Raw genomic sequence first — 9,768 nt, forward strand, 5'->3', positions numbered from 1 at the left:
AGAGAGAAGCCTGCGCGCGCAACATCGCCTTCTTCTTCTACACACCGACGAGCGGCGAGTCAGTGTTGAAATGTATACTTTTTCCATAATGTGAGCACTGATTGTACCACGTGTCGTTTCAGATCTGGGATCACTAGTTCGCATTAGTGTTGTCGCCAGTTAACGCCTACTTGTGTACCCTTAGTTAAAACGCGTTTGGTGAATATCGTTCGTAATTTAATTACCATGGTTTCCTAGACTTGATCTATTAAGATACCCTGCTTTTGTGAGGTAAACGGACCTCTTGAAAGTGTCAAGTGTTTTCTCTCGTGGGTCAAGTGTCAGGGCAGTTTTTATTCATTTTTTTTACGAGCTTTCTATATTTATGGCTTTTCTTGGAATTTGATGTGACGTATGCTAGCATACATCAGTTAGAAGATAAGCTATGCTTTAAAATAAAATACATTCCCTTTCGCTTTTATTCTCATAAGAAAATAATTTTAATATAACATTCCTGAATCTTTTTTAAAAATTTTTATTCAGCCATTATATTAATTGTAAATATTTTTTCAGTAAAATAAAATCTTATATGAGATCATTTTTATATTAGAAAAATTGTTTTAATTTTGATTGTAATAAGTCAATTATGATCAAGCTTAATTTATTAATGATATAAATTATATTTAATTAACCTAGTTGTAAATTAAAATTGATTGAACGATTGTACCTAAATTAATTTACTATAAGAAAAACATTTGGAAACAGTATTTGTCAAATTATTTATTTATTATGATAGCCGAATGATTTCCAGAAAGTATTACAATTAGTTGTTAATATTATAGTCCTTTAAGGTTAAATTAATATAGAATTTTTTAAATAAACAATATTTTCGATGAGAAAAGTTTCCTTTGGATGTAACGAAACATAAATGTAAAGATTTCATCTTAAGAACTATTTGGCACATTTTTATCCTATATTTATCCTAAAAAAATTATTTGGACAACGCTTCCTGAATACACATTTAAGGGAAATCTAATAGTGATCACCTCATCTGAATTCTTTAAATGTTCTTTATCTTATCTTAATTCTAACTCATACGAAATTAACTGGTACCTCGTCAATGTAATCCGCCAGGTTAAAATTGAACGGGTTCCCGGGGAAATTTTCCGGATAGATTTGGACATCTCGAGCTCTACCATATTCGACGTTTATATAAAAAAACAGAGTCGGGGGGGCTGGGTCTCCGGAGTCACTGCTTCCCAATGAAGGTTTCCCTCTTCGGCTCTATAAACGAGACTCAGGGCCCGGGCATTATAACTATCCCTGACTCTGAAACCACCCAGATTCCAAAACGGCTCTCTTGCAAAAAATGCAAGTTCCTGCTGGTGTTATGGTAAACGCATCCTGAAGACACTCCTCGCATGGTCGCTGGTTTGCGAGTACAGACGTTAACGTCAGGTGTATTTCCATGCGATTTCAATCCTGATTCAAGGGGCCACATCGCTCACATCTCCATGCCCATGCCTCCTGATCATTTAGAGTCACATAGAGCTGAGAATAGCAATGTCTGATTCGGCTTCCTCTAGATGTAATAAGGTCAAGTCTACCCTATAAGCAAAATTCACCGAATGACCTATTTTCCCCTTTTATTTTATAATTCGAAACATGCTTGGAACGAGCCGATTATATTTACTTGAATTTATAAAATTATTGCAATTAAATTATAAAGACCCCGTTATGTAATTTGAATTGCTATGAATAATTTCGGAATAACTAGGCTAGTGCTTAATTTAATACATAAATTCCTTATTTATGTAAATCAAAGTTAGAATTATTTAAATAAAAATAAAATTAGCTAAATTAATCAGTAAAAAAATCAATTAAAAAAAATCATTTAATTATTTAAGTCAATTAATTATAAATCAATCAAATACAATTAAAAATAAAAATAATAATTAATAAAATAGGTAATTATTCAGAAAAATGTAGCCGTTAATAATAATTTAATTTTATAATTTAATCCTTAAAATAATGACTAACTTAATCGTTATATTATAATAATTTTAAAAAAATGTAACTTAGTATTTAATTGAGTAAAATCCGCATCGCCCCAAGATAGTTATATATAATTATGAATTTGAAATTAAATCAAGCTTACAGCAAGTTCTTGTTCCCGAAGATACGGTTGTTCGAACCATATCCTCATCATTCGAAATTCTTCTATCACTTTCTCAATCCTTTCTGTCGCTCTCACTCGAACCACAGGGCAAACAGGCACTCTCACTTCATCCTGGTGGATAGCCTGATGAAACAGCAATTCTCTCCGATAAAAAATGCTTAAAATTCGCTCCATGACTAGCACAAGGAGCACAGATGACAACACAAATTCAATCTTCCTAATTTTCTCTCGGTTTTCTTTTACACTTTGTAACGCTTAAGGGTCTGTTTTGTACTGATTACATTTTCCCTTTTTCAAACAACTCAGACCCTTGGGACCACTACAAGTGGAAGGGACACTCCACATCGGAATGGACCAATTAAAGCATTTCTATGCCTAAGATGTCAATTCTTACCCAATCAACTGACTTATAATACTCTTATTTCGAAATTGGTTGATTTGTAATTTGTTAATGTGTTGTCACTGTAAATTGCAGTTTATGTTAAAACTACAAATATCAACAACCAAAAATCGCGAACTCGTCAAAATTTGAATTATATTTAATGTACACACAATACACATTACAAATAGACATAGTTTTTTTTTATTATTCCATGTTTATTAATTATATTCTTAATTCTCAGATTTCCACATAATTTTAACGAGAAAAATAAGTGCAAGGATTAATGATCAGGTAAGTTAAATCAATGTTATATAAAACATTTTTTTAAATTTAAGAACTGTTTCCTTGTGTAAAAAAAAAGGTTTCTCTATTCTAGGTACTTCAGGTGAAGCAACTCAAATTGTGATTTATTTATTTATTAAATGTAAGTGGAATGAGTAACTTAGAGAAAAACTAAAGTTCTATATTTAGTCTCAATCTTCCCTTTTGTTTAATCTTTTGAACAATCCGCTGTACATTGTAATATTTACAAGTATTGGGCTATTTGATAATAATTATCCCATTTCTTCATCCTTTAAAAATAGGTCACCCTACATGGTTTTTGTTTTGTTGTTAGAAAAAAGTTAATTATTCCGTTAATTCGTAATTCTGAATAATTATCTAAAAATTTAAGATCTTTTACATCCTTTTCAATTATTAATAAAGTGTAGAATTGTATTTGAGGTATTCTGTTTGTCGTGGAATACTTAATTTCAGCATTTTGAAGAACTCTCGATGCATACGCGATCGGTAAGTCCTGACGAATTGGTCCCTGACTTAACACACCTCCGAGTGCAAAATTCGAAGCACCTGTCGTGAGTACAAAGGGTTCCGAAAAATTTGGATACTGAAGCAATGGCTCCGTACAAAGTTTATCTCGCAACGTCTCGAAAGCCAAATGTTGTTCAATACTCCATTTAAATTTGACCTTATTTTTTAAAAGCTGGGTCAGTGGTTTTGCTACCTTAGCAAAATCTGGTATAAATTTCCTATAATACCCTACAAGTCCTAAAAACTGTTTAATGTTTTTCTCGGTTTTTGGAACAGGAAATTTTTTTACCGCCTCGATTTTTCTCGGGTCAGGCTTGACACCTTCTTGAGAAATTACATGTCCCAAATAGATTATTTCGGGCTTTAGAAAATTACACTTTTCAGGTTGCAGTGTCAACCCTGCAGTTTTTAATCTTCCAAATAAAGTTTTAATTTTCCTTGAATGTTCTTCAAGAGAAGAAGCATACACAACTATGTCGTCCATATAGACGAACAATTCGAGGCCTTGTCGCCCAGTTAAAACTTTGTCCATCAGCCTTTGAAACGTTGCTGGGGCATTATGAAGCCCAAATGGCATCCTGAGGTACTCCAGATGCCCGTAAGCCGTAGTAAAAGCTGTTTTCTCCCTTGATTCTGGACTCATGGGAATCTGATGAAATCCCGAAGCGACGTCCATAATTGAGAAATATTTCGCGCCCCCTAATTGGTCTAATATCTCGACTATATTCGGTAAAGGATATGCGTCTCTTATTGTTTTTTCATTTAAAGCTCGATAATCTATCACCATTCTCCACTTTTTATTCCCCTTTGTATCTAACTTCTTCGGAACTATCAATACAGGAGAATTATATGGTGATATTGAAGGTTGAATTAAACCTGACGCAAGTAAATCATTTGTTTCCCTACGAATTTCTTCCCTATGAATAGGTGGATGTCGATACTGCCTTGTGAAGACAGGCTTATTGTCAACGGAGGTAATTTTATGATCAATTGCCGTCGTTGACCCCAATTTATCACCTGGTAAGAAGAACTGAGATGAATATTCTAAAAGGATGGGGAGAAGACTCGACTTTTCTTCTTCATTCAAATCCTTCAAATCAAGAATTTTCAGTAACTCGGAAAATCTAGAAGCTAACACGTTCTGTCCCTCCACAGTCTCTAAACTCTCACAAGTTCTTAGTAAGTTTGGTATCTGAGTATATTCTTCTAATTCAATCGGTGGTACTATTAATTCTATGTCCCTTTCAGTTGAATTTATTACATAATTCTGAGCGGTATCATTTTCGTTTTTAACTAAGGATTCCCCTGCAAAAACTCCTGGACCGTATTCTAATCGTCTTATATATTCATCAATTAGATTGATTCTTTTTATCGGATTCTGTAATAATTTTTTTGTTCTTGCAGGCAATCTAATGGCGGAATAACAAATTAATGGAAAATTCTCATCGCCCAGATGAAGTTGATCTTCTATGAAATCAAGGACAGCATGCTGCTGTTTAAGGAAAATGATTCCTATTATACCGTCTTCAGATATAGGAAAGGATTTCGAAACTACGTGAAATGAAGTCTCTATTCCTCGCATAAGAAATTTGGCTTCTCCTAGAGTTGGAACCATGGAGAGTCCGATTCCTATTAAATTCAATATTCGCTTACGATTTATCATAACTTGGGAATCTAAAACTATTTCCTTAATTACATTTACGCTTGCACCAGTGTCTATTAACAATGCTCCTTTTACTTTTGAAAAAATGCAATGTTTTAATTCTACCACTGCGACTCGTTCTACGGAATCAGCCTTTCCAATATCGAGGATGACTCGTCTTGAGAGGGTCTTTGATTCAGAGTCATCATGCCCTCCGTTACGTGACCCTGTTTCGAGTTTAAATTTTTGTTTCGAGGATTTTTATTTTGAAATCTTTCCCTATCATGTTTTTGTTTCAGGCGACATCTACCAAACTCATGATTTTCCCTGAAGCAATAATGACAACCTTTTTTCTCTCCATCTTTCACATCTAATTTTTGTCGTTTAGGACAGTCTCGACGAATATGCCCTATTCCTTTATAACCATAACATTCAATTTCATTCATTTTGTTATCCTTTTCTACGCCAAAATGAGCTATTCTTTTACGAGGATTAAATTGTGTTTTCATTTCTCCTACGAATTTAGTTTTATGCTTCTGCGCTTCCTTATTATGAGCCCAATGTTAGCTTTTATATTGCATTTCAGCTTGAGATGCTAAGACTATCGTTTCGTTTAAAGTAGTAGGATTCTTATCTCTTATGGTGGTGAATATTTCCCTACATAATCCCCTCATAAAAACAGCAAAAGCATTTTCCATATATGTTTCACTTTTTTCTCTTCCCTTTTCACCCGGAGTTTTTTGCAAATTTAAAGTGATAATTCTGTTTACTAATTGATTAACTCTTGCCCCAAAATCAGTTTTTTCTTCTTTCGAATTTTTTTATAGTTATCGTCAATTCTTGCATTAACTAATATCTGACTTAGGCTTATAAATTTGTTCAAGAGTTTTTAGCATTTCCTCTAAAGTAATTCCTGCCCTTTCTTGAATATGCTGCCGAGCATCTCCTACTACCTTGGTTCGTATCAGAATTGTCAAATATGGTATTTCTTGCGCTGATACCATTTGTTGAGCCATTCTACAATGCTCCACAAACATGTTAACTGACATGTTGCTGCCATTATATTCCGGTACTATATCACGAGCTATTTTTGAAGCATGTACTACGCTTTTTGGTCCTGCTGAATCGGAACTCAATGTAAATAAGTTATCTAAACTATCCTGCTCATATGAGTCTGCAGCGAGATCATAAGGATCTTCTGTTACTATTCTATCGCTTCGCATCAGACCAGGACCGTGTGATTTTTCTACGCTGTTACTTCCTACACCAGTTTTATTTTTATCTATCCTATTCTTTCCTAAGTGAGATTTGTTCGTCGCTTTATTGGTGTGGGCTTTCGCATTTCTGGCAGTTCGAAGGCCAGGTCGCTTAGTAACGTTCGACATTTTATAATATGATTGGACTAACTTGGACTTATTTAACAATATAAAAATTTGCACTCGCACTTTCTCGTAGCATGCTAGCGTCGTAGTTTCATTTTTCGGTGGAAATCTCCTGATGCATGTATGAAGATTCAATTCTTGAAGATTGAAATGTATATTTTTCCATTCTTGAAATCCCTCGTTTCCGCAACCCTCTTCCGTACCGTACCGTTCCAACGTTGCCGGGCCCCTCTTCTGTTACGGGTCGGTTCTCCTTCCAGAAAAGATTATCTTTGTAGCAAGGATTATTTTTATTATTGAAGATTACGGCTTTTCACAAAATTATTATCATTTCCTTGATTAAATTTGATAGATTTAGTGGGCCAAAAGCTACTATAATTCTACCTATGGTTATCCACCAATCCTAGGAATTTAATTTAATTTTATGCTTAAAGGTTTTGTATTTCACATTTTAATTTGTTTGCATGTGTATGAAACTCTCGGGTTCAAATGCTAGTGCAACACAAAATTTAAAATATCCTTCTCTCATGTAAATTTAGATACAAATCCAGCCTTCACCATCATCGAAGATACGGCACAAATGCAAAGGTTCATAATCAGGATCTGAGAAGATTTGAACCTGTGCCATCAACAAGGGACTTGGATCAAAGTCTCCCATAAGTAATCGTGTTTATTATGTTTTTGTATTTATAAACAAATACGCTTATAGTCTTTGTTTTTTTTTTAATTTTTCTCATATCTCTAAGGCATTTATGATAGCTGCGATTGATAATCAGTTGTTTAATATTCAAAATTTAAAATTGTTTAAATTAATTAAATTTTTCGATTTCCACGTCACACTAAACAATTATACAAATACACTTAAAAATTTTAATGCCTTATTAAATAGGTCAGTTCTGTTTAGTGACCTTGAACTCGGTCTCAACTGTTAAGTTTCAGTGACCTAGTTCTCACGGTACAACTAATCCCACCGCTGTCACCAATTTGTTACGACCCTGGCGCTGTCACTGAATTCAATTTTGTAGTAGCTGGACGCTGATTCGTTGAGAGTGGAATTCGTTGCCATCCTTGAATAGTTGAAACCATAACCGGGAGAACTATTAAGGTTTTGAAAAATAAGAACACAGTTTAAACTTGTCACTTCAGAATTATATTCTTTGACACTATTCGAAGTTCGGTTTAAGATCTCTCTTTGATTTACACAGAACTCGCATAATCCATTGACCCATAATTAACCTAATTCGTTATTTAACAAATTAGGATTCACAATTAATTTAATATTTTTAAGTCGGCAAATGCCGAACGCATTCACGCGCTTAGCGTTTACAATTGAACCCTTTTATTTAAAATGTTATCGTATTACATAAGTCTAAAAATAATCTAGGTCCAATTTATAAAACTGACAGTCGCAGATTTAAGGTAGTAATTTCGGTTCGGAGATACAAATATCTGGCATTCTCCCGCTCTGCAAGCTCTTTTATCACCTTCGTTTTAAGTGTAGATTTTCCCCTCTTTTTGGTTAGATTCAATCGAAATGCTGACGTCATGGAATTTTCCGACGGTTTACCCAATAGTAAAATAGGTCAATTTACTCCGTCTACAGGATATGAGTCATAATATGACTCATTCGATGATTGACATATAAAACATTAGTAAGTCCAAAGTCCACAGTTTTATGTCTAAAGCTCGCCTAACTGGCGCCAGAATTCGATTTATGTTACTAAAAATAGAAATATGACTCAATGACTATTTCATGTTTACCGATGTTCGTAAATTAAAGATTCTATGTGTTACTGTTAATATTTAAAAGATAGAGAGAGATAAGTAAGTCAAAGGTGTCTTTTATTTCTTCATCCTATTTAATTTTATAATTCATCGTCACTTTTACCTAATTTTAAACCTCCAAATTAAATATGATTTAATTTAAAATAATTCAAATTCTTCGGCTCAACGCGCCATCTTTTGATCATGCGCAATGAGATTTTAGTACCTAAGTTTCACATCCCATTAGAGTATGATACATATTAAAGATGGCGAACGTAATTCACTTGAGCGGGATTGTCTTTGACAGATTTGTAAAAATGTTAAGACGTATTTACACGCCTGTCGGCAGACGGAAAATGTATCTTTCTCTCATTCTACCATGCGACGTTGCCACTCGTTTATCGCACACTAGATTTTTCTCTGTTTTTCCGTTAGGAGGTAAATTCAGAGTGAGATAAATGCATTGCATCGTTACATGGTAGAGTGAGAGCAAGATACATTTTCCGCCTGCATACGACAGGCGTGTAAATACACCATTATTATAAAAAGTAGGAAAAAATTTTCAGGAGGGGGGGGGCAGCGGGAAAAAATTAATTTCGAGCGTCAGAAGTTGGAAGGTAAAAATGTTGCGAAGTGTTTACTTTTGTAGTGTCTTCTTTTTTCGTAAGAAATGAAAAATCAGCCCAAGAATTGTGATTTGACCTACCACCTCGTGTAATTTTTTTCCATGATAATAAGAAAACAATAGTTGACTGGCGCACCAAAGAATTTACTTATAGGTTAGGATATCAGGTTGTCATACTTATACTCTTGTTTCATATGCTCGAAAACGTTGCGGATTATGAAAGACAATAAAAAAGTATATTATTATTAATATTTTGAATAATTTGGTTAGGTAAGTGATAAATAATGACAAATAATTAAGTAATTGCTCAATATTGGTTATTTCTATAAGGCAATTGGGTACTTTTAGAATAACGAATTCAAAAATCCCGCCCATATAGTCACGTGATCGAGCGTAAAATACATATTTAGACAACCATGTCGAAAACCATGTATTATACGTACCTAAACCTGGAGTTACCCCCGTCATTTACCCTGAGTGCGCTGTACCCGTGGTTGGAATCCAGGGTGTCTAGCGGTCCTGGAAAACCTTGAAATCCTTGAAATGTCCTTGATTTTTAAATTGGTCCTGGAAAACCTTGAAATGTCCTTGATTTTTCTCTATTTTTTGTCATATCCTTGAAAATGCATAATTATTTTACTTTTTTTGCGAAAAACTCGAGTAAAAAACCAATTTGATAAAAAGGCTATTTTAAAACTTTTTGAATCTATTTATACATCTAAAGGATCGAAAAGAAATGCCATTCTTTTGAATTTGTACATCATCCTCGCTACTAAGTACGACTGTAAACAGCTTTGTTTTGAATTCGTGGAAATGCGACACGTGAAACTCGAGGCGGAGAGCGCGGCACCTCGCGCGGCTCGAGCCGATCGCGGCAAAACAGCGCGCGAGCCTATGCTTGTCCGAACCAGTGATCCCAGATCTGAAACGAGATGCGGTCCAATACTATGACAGGGCTATGTCCGTGTGAATATAGTAGGAGACGCTGTAAATGACTGAGTTGCG

The sequence above is a fragment of the Belonocnema kinseyi genome, chromosome 10 (assembly GCF_010883055.1).
Source record: "Belonocnema kinseyi isolate 2016_QV_RU_SX_M_011 chromosome 10, B_treatae_v1, whole genome shotgun sequence".
Taxonomy (NCBI): domain Eukaryota; kingdom Metazoa; phylum Arthropoda; class Insecta; order Hymenoptera; family Cynipidae; genus Belonocnema; species Belonocnema kinseyi.